Source organism: Coenobita brevimanus, chromosome 78 (genome assembly GCF_032717465.1).
Source record: "Coenobita brevimanus isolate Jiangsu-jjx chromosome 78, ASM3271746v2, whole genome shotgun sequence".
Lineage (NCBI taxonomy): Eukaryota > Metazoa > Arthropoda > Malacostraca > Decapoda > Coenobitidae > Coenobita > Coenobita brevimanus.
Genome location: NC_137031.1, coordinates 25,140,397 through 25,150,157, shown reverse-complemented (window position 1 = coordinate 25,150,157; position 9,761 = coordinate 25,140,397). Strand labels below are relative to the sequence as shown.

Here is a 9,761-nt window from a genome sequence, read left to right as displayed (position 1 = left end):
CAGGCATAGTCTTCAGCTCCCCTCCTCTCCTATCACAACTACCTGCTCCTCTCCCCAAAGCTCCCCATCCCATTAATTGCCTACACTGGTGGCTGGTTCTCCATCTTGAGCTTTAGTTTACCCTCAAGTCGTCCTCGAAGAAGACATGACTAAGATAACGAGGCAGCTGATATTTGCTGGTAAGAAAATGGTTTAATGCTTAGATAGATAGATAGGTAGACAGGCAGATAGATAGGGAGATGAGCATAATATATTTTACATGTAAGACTGCATAGTATATTTTCAAGTATAGCGACAATATATGCCCTACTTTTCTTTGCCCTTGGACTCATTAAGTTTATAATTAAATATTGCTTCAGTTATATATTACCTTAGGCAGCATCCAAAAATATACCTGTTACTATAATGATATATATGTTCTTATTAGCTGTTATACTGTATAAGCCAAACCCAACCCAGCTCTAACTCTAAAATAAGCTAGCTCTAACCCTCTACGTTTTTTCAGCTTGACTTTGTGTGTGAGTGGACAGGACACAAGACTTCCTAGGCGTCTCTATCACCCCCCGACCACAACGACAGACAGCCATTTCACTGTTCCTAGTTAAGCCAGTCTTCCGAGTCAATCCAGCCACTTAAATGCGAGGTGGTAACTGTAGTGGTGGTGGAGGGGAGGGGGAAGAACTACACTCACGCTCAACTGTTTCTGAGGATGTACAAGCGAGCACAATTGTTCGGGGTTACAGGAGGGGGATGTACACTCGTTCCCACTTGTCCCTGGCCACTGGGAGGGGATGTACACTCGTGTGCCCTCGTTCCTGGCCACTGGGAGGGGATGTACACTCGTGTGCACTTGTTCCTGGCCACTGGGAGGGGATGTACACTCGTGTGCACTTGTTCCTGGCCACTGGGAGGGGATGTACACTCGTGTGCACTTGTTCCTGGCCACTGGGAGGGGATGTACACTCGTGTGCACTTGTTCCTGGCCACTGGGAGGGGATGTACACTCGTGTGCACTTGTTCCTGGCCACTGGGAGGGGATGTACACTCGTGTGCACTTGTTCCTGGCCACTGGGAGGGGATGTACACTCGTGTGCACTTGTTCCTGGCCACTGGGAGGGGATGTACACTCGTGTGCACTTGTTCCTGGCCACTGGGAGGGGATGTACACTCGTGCACACTTGTTCCTGGCCACTGGCAGGGGCTGTACACTCGTGCGCACTTGTTCCTGGTCCTAGGGGAAGCGGTAGTACATTTAGCACATCCTGCTTGTACTCACAGTAGCCTGAAGGACTTTTAGACGAGAATTTAAAAGTTTTAGAAATACATTTAGCTGGACCATCTTTCTTGCTCTCGACATCTTTTTTCTTTTCATTTTCTTTTTTCTTTTTTGGAGGGGGATATTTATAGTGAGGAGTTGTGAAGTTCAGTTTAACTCTGTCTATCAACCTATTTATCTATCTATCTATCTATTTATCTATTGCCAGACACCATATAGTTTCATTGGTATCTATCTATTACCAGACGCCCTACGCAGCATCTCTTTTGCCAGACGCCCTATACCATCTCTATTAATCTATAGCCAGACGTTCTCAATATCCTCTCTATCTATCGCCAGACGCCCTAATTATCTATCTATCTACCTATCGCCAGACGCCTTAGGTATAATCTCTATTGATCTGTTTCTCTATGGCCAGACGCCTTTCAGTACCTGACCTCTACTACTACTACTACTACTACTACTACTACTACTACTACTACTACTACTACTACTACTACTACTACTACTACTACTACTACTACTACTATTATTATTCTTATTGTTATTATTGTTATTATTATTATTATTATTATTATTATTATTATTATTATTATTATTATTATATTTTGCTTATTGTTAGCAATGTTATTAACTTTTTCAAATTCTCTCTCTCTCTCTCTCTCTCTCTCTCTCTCTCAGCCCTGTTGGGAGCGTGTCTGGCTCAGAATACCTACCTACCACCAAGCAACGGTAACGGAATCAACGGAAACGGCAACGGAATCAACGAGATCAACGGAAATGGCAACGGGGCTGTTAATGGTTATGGCGCAAACGGTAGTGGCCTTAACGGTAATGGAGCAACCATTGGTAACGGAGCAATCAACGGTAATGATAACGGAGCAATCAACGGTAACGGTGTAATCAACGGTAACGGCCATACTAACGGCAACGGTAACGGAGTAATCAACGGTAACGGCTATACTAACGGCAACGGCAACGGAGCAATCAACAGTAACGGCTATACTAACGGCAACGGTAACGGAGTAATTAACGGTAACGGCTATACTAACGGCGACGGAAACGGTGTAATCAACGGTAACGGCTATACTAACGGCAACGGTAATGGTGTAATCAACGGTAACGGAGCAATCAGCGGTAACGGAGGAATCAACGGTAACGGTAATGGAGTAATTAACGTTAACGGCTATTCTTACGGCATTGGTAACGGAAAAGGAGGAATCAACGGTAATGGAGCAATCAACGGTAACGGGGCAATCAATGGTAACGGTAACGGTTATTTTTACAGTACTGGTAACGGAAACGGAGTAATCAACGGTAATAGTGCAGTAACGGTAACGGTTATTTTTACAGTACTGGTAAGGGAAACGGAGTAATCAACGGTAATGGTGCAGTCAACGGTAACGGAGCAATCTACGGTAACGGACTCATCAACGGTAACGGTAACGGCTACACCAACGGTAACGGAATTATCACCGGTAATGGCAATGGAGGAATCAACGGTAACGGAGCGATCAACGGTAACGGAGCGATCAACGGTAACGGTAATGGAGTAATCACTGACAGCGGTAACGGTTATTCTTACGGTATTGGTAACAGAAACGGACTAACCAACGGTAATGGTGCAGTCAACGGTAATGGTGCAGTCAACGGTAATGGAGCAATCAACGGTAACGGAGCAATCAAGGGTAACGGGGCAATTAAGGGTAACGGTAATGGAGCAGTCAACGGTAACGGTAAGGGAGCAATCAGTGGCAACGGTAACGGTAATTTTTACGGTATTGTATTGGTAAAGGAAACGGAGTAATCAACGGTAACGGAGCAGTCAACAGTAACCGAGCAGTCAACGGTAACCGAGCAGTCAACGGTAATGGAGCAATCAACGGTAACGGACTCATCAACGGTAACGGTAATGGCTACACCAACAGTAACGGAATTATCAACGGTAATGGCACCGGAGCAATCAATGGTAACGGAGGAATCAATGGTAACGGTAACGGTTATTTTTACGGTATTGGTAACGGAAACGGAGTAATCAACGGTAATGGTGCAGTCAACGGTAACGGAGCAGTCAACGGTAACGGAGCAGTCAACGGTAACGGACTCATCAACGGTAACGGTAATGGCTACACCAACGGTATCGGAGTTTTCAACGGTAATGGCAATGGAGCAATCAATGGTAACGGTGCAATCAACGGTAATGGAGCTGTGTATGGTAATGGTTACTCTTACGGCAACGGAGCTGTCAACGGTAATGGCAATGGAGCAATCAACGGTAATGGTGCAATCAACGGTAACAGTGGAATCAACGGCAATGGGTGCACTAACGGTAACGGTGCAATCAACGGTAACAGTGCAATCAACGGCAATGGGTACACTAACGGAAACGGTGCCATCAACGGTAACGGTCCAGTCAACGGTAATGGGTAAGCTAACGGAAACGGTGCCATCAACGGAAACGGTAGAACAAGCATCGGTAATGGCTTCACAAACGGTCTCAACGGTAACAGCATCAACAGAATCAGTGGTATCAATGGTAACTGTATCAACGGAATCAACGGCATCAACGGTAATGGGATCAACGGCTTCGTGGACCCCATCACCGCGTTGAGCTCTGCCATCGGGGGGGGGCGGCGTTGCAGGCGTGGACTATCCCATCCTCGCCTCCGTCCCGCTGACCGGCTTCACCTGCGCTAACACACAGGTGCCCGGATATTATGCCGACGCCACCCCGGAAGCTGGATGTCAGGTGAGAAGTTACGTTGATTTACTGTTTTGTGGCACCTTATCTACTGTGTAAGTCCTCAGGTATCATAAGTACAGTCCTGCAGTCTACCGGGTTTACCTGCTCCAACACACAGGTACCCGGGAGTTATGTTGACGCCACCCTGGAAGCTGGATGTTAGGTGAGAATACTGTGAGATACTGTTCTGTGGCACCGTATCTACTGTGTAAGTCCTGGCACTGTATCAACACTCTTAGGTCTTCATGACAGTTAAGTCTTTTCACTGCAGCACGCCGGTACCGGTATCAGTAAGTATACCTTACGAGGCCGGATGTCAGGTGAAAATACTGTGAGGTATTGAGTCCTGGCACTGTACCTACTGTGTAAGTCTTCATGTATCATAGTACAGTCCTGCAGTCCACCGGGTTCACCTGCTCCAACACACAGTACTCTACTCCCCTACCTAAGGCTTGATGTCAAGCTTCATTAAGACTTCTTTTTGAGCAATTTATTTAACCTACTGCATCATAATATTCCCTCATACATTACTAATAAGGTTTTAAGATCTACTATTGATGCCCATGAAGGCTCATAGCTACAAGAGGCAAAATAAATAACTGAGGAAGATGGGCAACGAAATCTGTCACAATACGACCCCTCACATCCATTATAATAGTTACTCAGTCCTTTACTTCACTACATTCACCTTCCCAGACACTGCAACCATGTCTGTTAGGTAAGGATGAATGCAACTTATTACCATTGTGTCTACTGTTGATTCCTTTATACACTCCTTCATGGTACTATATCATGGGAGGTCTCCATGGTAGTTATTGAGGTTAACCCCTTCACGATCCATCTGTGCATTCCTTCACGGTACTAAGGCTTTTTCATGGTAGTATCTTAGGCTAGACCCCCTTCACGATACCGTTATGCACTTCTTCATGGTACTATATACTTATGGGAGTTCTTCATGGTACTTAGCTAGCCTTTTCACTACACTGGGTATAGGAGCGCCAATACACCTTTCCCGACACCATTTCCAATTTTCCCACACCAACAATGCCCTGCAATCTGGGTGTAGCATGAGGGTACACTATTATGTTTACTGTCTAGGGTGTGTATATTTAGCCAGTTCCTTCACTACACCCGGATTAGCTACCCCAATACACAGGTCCATCAATAGACTAGCTAATATTACACCCAGGGTAGGTTAGGCTATAATAAGCTATCACGAGAAGGAAAGTAAAAATATCAACCAATTTTAATAACAATCTGGGATGTAGGACGTTTGCTCCTCATCATGGGGGTAAAAATCAGCAGGTTTCACTCCTATACGTTGTGGTTAGAGGAGCTTGCTTTCAAATGGAGATCTGCTTCTATGAGTTATTAGCATTTTGCCTCTCATGAGACAGATTTTGAGGAGATGAAGACACCAAAAACTGCCTCATGTCCAGTTCCATCTGAGTTCAAAATGACCCCACACATTATATCAACAATACTGTCCAATACATTTTGAAGTCCTTGTGCATTGGAATGTTAAAGAAGTGAGCTAGCTTACTTAAAGACATTTCATTCTCCCTTACTTTGGTCACAAACAATGCTCTCTCTGCTGAAATCTACAAACACATCACAAATTAAAAGCATTCCAATATAGCCGTAAGTCCTTGGGCATTGAAAAGTGACGGAAATGAGCTAGCTTACTGAAAAACATCCCCTTCTCTCTCAACTTTCGTCATAAATCAGCCTCCCCTTGGTGAAATCAGCGTCTCATCCCCGAATTACACTAACCTTAAAATCATGCAGAGACTTTGCAGTCATGACACCTATATACCAACTTTCTCTTGCATCTTCAGCCTTGATTTCTAAACAGTACGGTCGTTCTCCCTGACCTACCTAATTACCTCTTAATGCCATCTTCCGGTATGCCGTAGGTGATGACTGGGGCTTCTTCCTTACCAATTTCTGCTACTACTAATGCTTCTTTTTCTTCTTCCACTACCACTACTATTCTGCTACTATTGCTACTTCTTCTCCTCTTTCTTCTTCTCTTCCTCCTCCTCCTCTTCCTTCTTCATCTTCATCTATGCTACTACTACTGCTGCTGTTACTTCTACTGCTGCCTTTGATACTACTGTTACTACTATTTCTTGTTCCTGTTCTTCTGTTTCTTTATCTCCTCCTCCTCCTCCTCCTCCTCCCACTACTACTACTAATACTGTATTTATATTTCTACTACTACTACCGGTACTATATTTATATTTCTACTACTGTTACTACTACTGCTGCTGCTGCTGCTGCTACTACTACTACTACTACTACTACTACTACTACTACTACTATTACTACTACTACTTCTACTACTACTACTGCTACTACCATTACTACTACTACTACTGCTACTACTACTACTACTACTACTACTACTATTACTACTACTACTACTGATACTACTACTACTACTGCTACTACTACTACCATTATTTCCACCACTACTACCACCACCATAACCACCGTTACTACTACTACTACTACACTATTTCCACAGGCCTTCCTCACTATGACAACTACCACCACCAACACCACCACCACTGCTACTATTATTACTACTACTACTACTACTATTTCCACAGGTCTTCCACACTTTTACCATCACCACCACAACCAACACTACTACTACTGTTACTACTACTACTACCACTAATACTACTGCTACTACTACTACTACTATCTCCACAGGTCTTCCACACTGTTACCACCACCACCACCACCACTACTATTACTGCTACTGCTACTACTACTACTACTACTACTACTGCTGCTACTACTACTACTACTACTACTACTACTACTACTACTACTACTACTACTACTACTACACTGTTTCCACAGGTCTTTCACACTACTATTACTACTACCACCACCTCCACCACCACCACCATCACCACCACCACCACCACTACTACTACTACTACTACTACTACTACTACACTATTTCCATAGGTTTTCCACACTATTACTACCACCACCACCACCACCACCACAACTACTACTACTACTACTACTACTACTATCTCCACAGGTGTTCCACATCTGCCAAGCTGATGGACGTATGGATTCCTTCCTTTGTCCCAACGGTACTGTTTTCAACCAACAGTACTTTGTGTGTGACTGGTGGTACAACTTCGACTGTGCCACCGCTCCCAGTTTCTATGGTCTCAACGCCAATATTGGACTCGTCAACGGCAACGGTGTCAACGGTAACGGTATCAACGGTAATGGCATCAACGGTAACGATGTCAACGATGTCAACGGCAACGGTGTCAACGGTAACGGTATCAATGGTAACGGTATTAACGGTAACGGTATCAACGGTAACGGTGTCAACGGTAACGGTATCAACGGTAACGGTGTCAACGGTAACGGTGTCAATGGTAACGGTATTAACGGTAACGGTATCAACGGTAACGGTGTCAACGGTAACGGCATCAACGGTAACGGTGTCAACGGTATCGGCATCAAAGGTAACGGTGTCAACGGTATCGGCATCAATGGTAATGGTTATGGTAATGGTGTGAATGGTAACGGTATCAACGGTATTAACGGTAACGGGATCAACGGTAACGGCATCAACGGTAATGGTTATCGTAATGGTATAAATGGTAACGGTATCAACGGTAACGGTATCAATGGTAACGGTATCAACGGTAATGGCTATTTAAATGGTGTGAATGGTGACGGTATCAACAGTAACGGTGTCAACGGTAACGGTTACAATTACGGGAGTCGCAACGGTAACGGAGCCATCAATGGCTACGGTGTCAACAGAAACGGACAAATCAACAGTAATGGCAACGGAAACGGCTACACCAACGGTTACACAAACGGTAACGGTGCAATCAACGGTAACGGTAACGGCATAACTAACGGGCTGTACCAAACTCCCAGCTTTTAATAGTACAATCTATATAAATTATTGCCCTATAGATGTATATATAAATTTCTATGTAAATAATGTAAATAAAATATATATATAATTATTTACAGGTAGGAGCCAAGTAGACTAGACAGGTAAGATACTAATCAATTTCATTTGTGTTGGATTTCTTCACATTTTTGCGATTTTCAGACGGTTATTCTCAGCTTAGAGGGATTTCTCGGGCTGAAGGGGTTAAGGGAGGCTTGGGCTGCCTTCTCGTCGGTAAGGTATTCCCTAACACTTGTTCCTAAGCGACTTATTTTGCTGATTACACCTTGCCTTCCTGTTACTTAAGTCATTCTGAAAAAATATATCGGTGAGGAAGAGGTGCTATGGAGTTAACTGCCGAGAATACGAACTTGGACTCATAAGGAAGCTCCCTAACACCTCTTCGTTAGCGATTTATTTTTTGGATATGGCTGGGTTTAGCACGTTATCCATGCAGAGTATGGCGATATTGGAAGGGTTTATGGACCACGGGATGGAACAATAAGGTATAATACACAAAAGTCGATTGGGAAAAGGTGTTAGGGAGTTTCCTTAACCGAGAATACTGCCTTTGATTGAACCCCTCCACACCTGAGAAAACCGTCTGGACAGCAAGAATAAAACCCTTAGCCTTTCACTGCTATCTGGGCCGACTTCAGATGCTTTTTCTCAGCTGAAAAGGGGGAAATCGTCTCTATGACTCTCTCAGTGGGAAGACGATTTTTGAGTTTACTTGAAATGCCTTCAGGAGCGTAAAACCGTCTTCACTTACACTTCAGGATGATTATTTTTTCAGTTCATTTCAGCTGCCTTCAGACGATTTTATTCAGCTTTGGATGGATTTGGTGTATTCGGGAGGTTGAGGAAGGCTTTATCTAATACCCCCAGCTACATCTCTCTCTCCTCAGCTGCATAAAATCATCTGGAGAGCAAGAAGAAAGTCCTACACGTCTCCCTAGCTCAAACCACTTGGATATATACACGGCTTTCCCCATCTGAAGTCTAACAGTGAAAGAGTTAAGACTACCCTGTTCCTCAGATCTGACTCAGTACTGCCTACCAGCTGAGAAAAAGCGTCAGGTGAAGCCTAATTAGCAGCTGGGTTGAGCTAGCGAGGTGCACGTAACAGGTCAAGGGTCACGAGGTCAAGGGGTCAATGATTACTTAGTGTCTTCTGGATATACTTACGTTATTCACACCAAATATAATTATTTCAGGCCTAATTCAGGTAATATATTTAAATTTGGTTTGAATATGTTTTTTTAAATTTATATATACTATCTATCTATCTATTGCCAGACGCCTCAATCCCGTTTGGGGTGGCCACAAACAAATCGCCTCCAAGTCGCCCTGTCCCCCTCCATTTCACTGCCCTGCTCCCAACTCACACACCCCTCTCTCATATACCTCTCCACCCCTTCCCTCCATCTCATCCTCGGCCTCCCCCTCCCTCTTCCCCCCCTCCACCTCACTCACATACACTCTCTTCGTCAGTCTTTCACCCTCCATCCTCTCCACATGGCCAAACCACCTCAGTGTGTTCCTCATAACGCTTCCTATCACATCCACATCCACACCACAACGCTCCTTTATATCCTCATTCGTCAGCCTGTCTCTCCACATGACTCCACAGGCTCCTCTTAAATAACACATTTCCAGTGCTCTCACTCTTGACTTGTGTCCTTCCAACAATGTCCAAGCCTCACTTCCGTACGTTAGAGTTGGTATCACAATACTGTCATGTAGTAACTTTTTCACTTCCATGCTCACTTCCCTGTTTCGTATCACTGCTT

At 44.3% G+C, this 9,761-nt stretch overlaps 1 pseudogene; it reads left to right on the top strand.

Annotated features, from left to right (window-relative positions):
* Positions 1–1,953: 1,953 nt before the first annotated feature.
* LOC145408758 (uncharacterized) lies at positions 1,954–7,956 on the top strand (annotated as a pseudogene).
* Positions 7,957–9,761: the final 1,805 nt, after the last annotated feature.